Here is a 7,085-nt window from a genome sequence, read left to right on the forward strand (position 1 = left end):
TATTATTTTTTTCAAAAATTATATTTATTTCCTACTTATGATCTTTGTTATTCTTATTTTCTATGTTTTTATCTAAAATTTTGATCTATAATTTAATATAATATTAATTAAATCATTAATCTTAAATAAAACTTAAGTACTACATCAAAAAAAATTAAAAAATTATTAAAATAATTTTAAATAATATAGCAATCATCTTAGAATATGAGAAAAATATAAGTACCATCCTTTTCATCTGCGAGCAACTTTAATTTTTTGTATGAAGTAAATAATTTTATTAATATGATTAATTTAATTGGATATAAATATATATTCTATAAATTATTAGATGGAAGCATAATACATGTAAATTTTAAGTAGATATTTATAATTTAATTAAAAATAAAGAATAGAAACCAGAGAAAGGAGCATGAACTCTGGATGAAACGAGGAGTTACGTAAAGCACGAGGCCAGGCTCCTGTAATTTATGGAGATAAATGGAAAGGAGCCGTCGTGGACGACGTCAGATCGGCTCCATCTGCATGCTTTTGGAGATAGTAAATGGGCTGCCGACAGCCATCCGATATAATAAAAGATTGGTGGAACGCTCCAGGCCTCCAATCGAAGATTGAGAGGATGAAGAGAAACAAAGGCCGCTTACGTCCCGTATAAACAAGGGGATGTAAACGTACACCATGGGATTACGTCACTTGTAATTTAAGAATAGCAAGATAAGATCGTGTAGTTTTTTTTAAAAGCAAAAATAAGTAAGTTTATAATTGCATCACATAAATTGGTTAAGTGACCATTAATTATGTTCTGTTTTTTTTTTGGTTCATAACCATCTCGTGTGATCATTATTTACCATTTTATTCTTCAATTAGTTTTGACAAACAAAATAAAGTAATTTCCAGCTATTGTCTTCCTTTTTTTTGAAAAAAAAAATTATGTTCTTACGATTTGACTTTTTTTTTTTGAAATGTTTTACATGTTTGTTTTAAATGTGATGGTTGTCCTTTGCTAATTTTGATCGTTTGTAAATTTATTAGATATATGCTAGTAAATGTGATGATTGTTATTTGCTATTTTTGATTGCTAACAAAATTATTCGTATGTGAGGAAAAAAAAAGAAAAAGAAAAGATGGTAGGTAAAAATAGTGGCATAGAAAAATTTTTATAATTTATTTTTTTTTTTTCAATAGTTTAAAAGTCAAAAGTTGATGAGGTTGACACCCATAGGACTGTTCATCATGTCGCATATTCGCAGTACTACCGTTGTAAACAACAAAAACTAGCTTAACTCCAGCTGAGAATCCAATAATGTGACCCCAGGTTTCAGCTGTTTTCATTTCTAGTGGCTCAACTATGTTTCAAATACCAAGCATGGATCTTATCCAAAAAAAAAAAAAAAACAGGCATGGAGAAATTACAGAATGGGTTTGATATTTGCATATTGGTTAGCTTTCGAGCTGAACCATGGAACACGTTCAAAGTAGAGGGCATTGTTGTGTTTTGAGATATGTGAGACAGATGTTCTGGTAGCGAGCTTATTGATGTATTGTTCATTTGAAAAAAATTGCGGGCATTAAATGTCATGAAATTTAAAGGGAAATAACTTATATTAATTTTTTGGTTTGACAGATGGAAAATTCTCATTTTGAGAATAAATAGGTCCAGCATCGTACAGAGAAATGACAAAGATTCTTAATTTGGATCCTAAGATACGATAATTAAGTCTTTATTTGTGATATTCATGGTAATATGGCTCCAAAAACCTATCAACCAGCTGGATCTCTCTACTTAATAATCAAAGATGATGCATTTGATTCTTGAACGGTGCATGTCCAAAATTTTAGAATTAAATAATTATATCACAAGACCTTCTTTTCTCCCTCTCAAAAACGATTTGGCTTATGTTCCTACCAACGTGATTCTCATTATAGATGGATAAATTTATTCGAAAACAAAACTTTTTTATCGTAGAATTAGATCAATTATTAATGTTAGCTTATCTATCAGTCGCATCGAATTTATCGCTCAATTGAGAGCTATGAAATAAATCCACGACAGTTCAAAATTGAAAATTGACATAATATCACGAAGTGACTGCTTTCGTTTTGTGGTGATATTCAATCTGTATTTGATCTAGTTTCAGTCCTATTTTGAATGAAAAAGATGGTATATATTTCTTCTTATCCTAAAAAAATTGTTATATTATTTAAGATTATTTTAATTATTTTTTAAAATATTTTCAGATGTACTATTTAAATTCTATTTAAAATTAATAATTTGATTAATATTATATTGAAATATAGATTAAAATTAGATAAAAACAAACCTAACGTCAGAAGAATTTTTATAATTTATTTTTTTTTCCAATAGTTTAAAAGTCAAAAGTTGATGAGGTTGACACCCCATAGGACTGTTCACCATGTCGCATATTCGCAGTGCTACCGTTGTAAACAACAAAAACTAGTTCAACTCAGCTGAGAATCCCATAATGTGCCCCCGGGTTCCAGCTGTTTTCATTCCTAGTGGCTCAACTATTTTTCATACACCAAGCATGGAGAAATTACAGAATGGCATGGGTTTGATATTGTATATTGGTTGGCTTTCGAGCCGCACCATGAAACACGCTCAAAGTAGATCACATTGCTGTGCTTTGAGATATGTGAGACAGATGTTCTGATAGCGAGCTTATTGATGTATTATTCATTTGAAAATAATTGCGAGCATTAAATGTCATGAAACTTAAAGGAAATAACATATATTAATTATTTGGTTTGACAGATGGAAAATTCTCATTTTGAGAATAAATAGATCCAGCATCGTATAGAGAAATGACAAAGATTCTTAATTTGGATTCTAAGATATGATGATTAAGTCTTTATTTGTGATATTTAAGGTAATATGGCTCCAAAAACCCATCGAGACCTTTCTATTTAATAATCAAAGATTATGCATTTGATTCTTGGATGGTTCATTTCCAAAAATCTAGAATTGAATAATTATATCACAAGACCTTCCTTTCTCTCTCTCAAAAACTATTTTGCAAAAAAAAAAAAAAAAAAAACTCAGATTACAGTTTGAGATACCAAATTAAAGGACTCATCATTTAAATCATGCAAACCAAATAAGCTATAATTGTTTAAAAATTAATAGACTGGATATCCTAATTGAATGCAAGTTAATTAAACCATCCAAACCATTTTTTAGCAAATTTAACCCTCTTCATGCTCCCCTCTTTATTCACAAAGACAGAAAAATGAAGAGCTACAATAACTAAATCAGTAATTAATTACATCAATCATGTTTTCGGAAATGTGAATTACTATGGGATCAAATGCAACCTGATGGCCATCTTAATGAGCTTTAGTTAATAACACAAGATAAGAAGGTGATTCGTCCATCTCGAACGATCAAAGAAAATTGAATTTTAGAATGAAAATTAATGAGATTAAGTAATTTTCATTTTAATTATTGGATTGAAAAAAAAAATATTTTTATTTCAATTTCATCAAAAATAGAGTATTCTAATTTCTATTTTTTTTTAACATTTAAATACCGACTTCAGTTTGGAACCAAACGCCTCCTAAATATTCTCTGCCGCCACCCTATTCAACAAGCTCTGTACGCAACAACGTCTCGGGAGGTGGGTGGCACCGCCGAGGGTCATTCCCGCCGTCGAAGGGAACGCGCCGCTGGTCTCCATGACCACGTATTCGCGCGACTGCTCATGTGAGCAGGTGTTAATGTTTTGAAACGACTTCAACGTTTCGTACAAGAAGGCCGAGTAGAAAGAGGTGGGATCATGGGAGCCAAGAGCTTGGACCACGTTCCACGTTCTCTGTCTCATCCCCTGATTACTTCCCCTCAAACAAAGCTAAATAGGCGCAACCTTGCCTGCCTTCTTGTCCACAATTTAATAATATCCTTAGGACTCTTAAAAGAAGACAGTATCTAGACATGTTACTTGAACATGCCTGCATTAAATAGTGTTCCTGCGTAGGGCAACACAGCTAAGTCTCTATGGACCGTGTCAATGCCATTCTTCATATCCCATTCATAATCTTTTGGAAACAAATTCTGTCAATTTTTTTCTATTTTTTCATATATTTTTATTTTCTAATTTATATAAATATATTTATTTTAAATTAATATGAATAAATTTTGATTTTGTCAAAAAAATATTCTTGCATCAGCCTATATCATGATGCAATAATTGTGGATCATAGTGCGATGCATAATTGGAGACGATAGAACACAAATTATGTTTGGAGGGATATATTTGTATTTTAGTTTATCTTATTTTTAGGAATGATGTTTCTGCACCACATTAGATTCTCGTCATTTATGCCGTTGCTACATGGCCACTTAGACCAAATTCTTGTCACTTATTTATATATAGATTCATTTTCTGAAAATAATGAAGGACCGGCTGCATGATTGCTTATGGTTAATGATGCAATCGACTAGCACTAACTGAAATATCTTTGATTATGCTTCCGTGCAGAGAAATGTTAAGTTCCTCGTTTTTTTAAAGAAAAATCCGGTATATCTTAATATGATTCAAGTACACCAAGATTAATCAATCAAGTAGGTTAAAATTTTGAATCATGCATGCTTAATCCCCATTTAATTTAGTCGAATCAGTTAGAAACATTGTATGAAAAATTGTGCCGCTTTTTCCTAGTTTTATTTATCTGAAATCTTAAAATCTTCAAATATTGATTAAAAAACTCAAAGATACGAGCTGCTTTGTTCATCATTCGAAGCGATATCCATCCATGGAACCAACCGACGGTAGTTTCCGTCAAGGTCGAATGAGACGTGGCGCTGTCAATGCCCAGTACCTACCGTGCTTTCGCACGTGACTTGCACAAATGAAACCATTACAAGAACATGCAACGTGGACCATATGGGTTGGATACTCATATGAATCTGCGTGTCTTCAGTGGGTGTCACACACTGGGTATTTGAGACACGAGTGCATTAATTATCCTTGTAATCCAAATCCAAAGGGGAAAAAGCCATAAGCCTTTTTTTGTTTTTTTTTTAGAAAAGCAAAAGCCATAAGCTTTTGGTCATCACGTGTGATGTTGGGAGCTCCATACAGCACCTTTCCGGTGGCCTCTTGATGCGACCGTCTCAATCGTAGTCTAGTGGAGAACATGGGATGCCGCCTTGTCCACTCCTCTCACATAAAATATTGGGCTGGGAGTGATTGGTTTATTCACCTAGTGGCCAATTTGGTTCCCCCATTCTACGCTCATCCGCACATGAGATCATGTCATCCATGGTCTCCATAGGAGCGCATGTTTATAGCTATAGTTAGGAAAAAAGCGTGGATCCTCTGAGATGTTATGGTGTACCATATAATATTGTACATCACATGTATCATCTATTGTGTGATGGATAGCCATGTATGAATGTAGACCATGCAGTGTATGTCATGCACACTCATGTGTAGCTGACCATCGTATGTTGAGTGATACGTATGATATATTATATGGTACAATACATTATGAGTATCTAAAAGGATCTTCATTTTTACAAAAATGCATATTTGCATGTGCGAGCCTACATGTATAAGTTTACATAGAAGAGGTTGAGATGGAACTCAAATATAGATGTTATTTTAACATTGAGAGACTTTTCAATTGACCAAAGGGTGTCCTCAATGATTAATTTTAATATTTATATTTTTTGAATAAAAATCAAACTAATAATTAGCCGGGTTGGGTGGAGGGGGGATAAACACATTCCAAATTTAATTCAATTTTTTTTAGATTGGACCCGGTTGGATTTGATATCAATTTTACAAATTCATCAATTTTTTGGATTAAATCAGGTAAAAAACAGTTCAAATATAAATTAAATATATATAAAAAATTGATTATTTAATTATATCATAAATATATTATATAATCAAATAATAGTAAGCAATATTTTACATAGAGTTTGATGATAACCATGAATATAAGCAACAACATATTGACAAAATATATTACGAGAAGAAGACTAAGTTCTTACTCTAAAGGAGAGAGGGGAAAAAAAAAAAAAAAGGGTTCTTAAGTATAAATTATACTAGTTTTGAATCAGTTTGGGGTAGATCAGATTTGAATTTGGAATTTGAGGATCCAAAACCAATCTACCGGAAATAGGCTATGCTTTTTAAATTGGAGCCCAGTCTAAATAACTTTGGTTTGGTTTTAACCAATTAATTTTGGATTATTTTTAGATTGGAAGTGAGGGATTCAATCTGCTTGCAGTTTTGCTAATTATAATAATAAATGAAATTTTAAATGGTTTGGTGATTAGATTTTGGTTTATCTAAAATAAGTTGGGTACGAGTTTATGTTTTTCAACCCAACAATATATAGATCGGTCTTGGATAGATTTTTTCCTTCCAAAATCTGGCTTGATTAAATCTGAACCCAGCCTGACATGATCAATTATCACCCCCATGCTTAGTTGTACCAAAAGGAGAAGGGCAGCATAAGCATAGTAGGTGAGGTAAAGTTGTCACATTAATATTTATTTGTATGCAAGAAGGTCCTAATTAGAAGTGGCATTTTATAACATGACTTGTTAGCTTGATCTATAAATGATCCGCATATTTCTACCAAAAAAAATTGATCTGTGTTGGGATATACCGACCGACCCTGACGTCGACTCACCGACGCCGACTCACCGACGGGTCACGATACCGATCCACCCTCTCGTGCCGACTCACCAACGGACCCGCCTGACCGGCGCTCGACTCTGCCGACCAACGACTGCCGACGCCGCCTGACCGAACATATATCGGTCGGGCCGACTCTCTCCCCCCCCGACTAGCCGGACTGGGGAGCCTGATATCCGACTCTCGAGCACCCCCGACTGTCCGTCGGAGGGTCTCTGGGCTGTCACCCGGCATTCCTCGACCAGGCCCCGACGTACGATCGGCCGACTCCTTCAAACGCCGCACGACCACTAGAGGCTGTCCGTCCTGACAGCGGTGTACGGCTTAGCCACCCTGGGGCATTATCCCACCTAAGACATGGGTCAACCCTAGTGATTTGACAGCCCCACGGCGATTTGACAGTCCTCGACGATTTGACAA

The sequence above is a fragment of the Elaeis guineensis genome, chromosome 9 (genome assembly GCF_000442705.2).
Source record: "Elaeis guineensis isolate ETL-2024a chromosome 9, EG11, whole genome shotgun sequence".
Lineage (NCBI taxonomy): Eukaryota > Viridiplantae > Streptophyta > Magnoliopsida > Arecales > Arecaceae > Elaeis > Elaeis guineensis.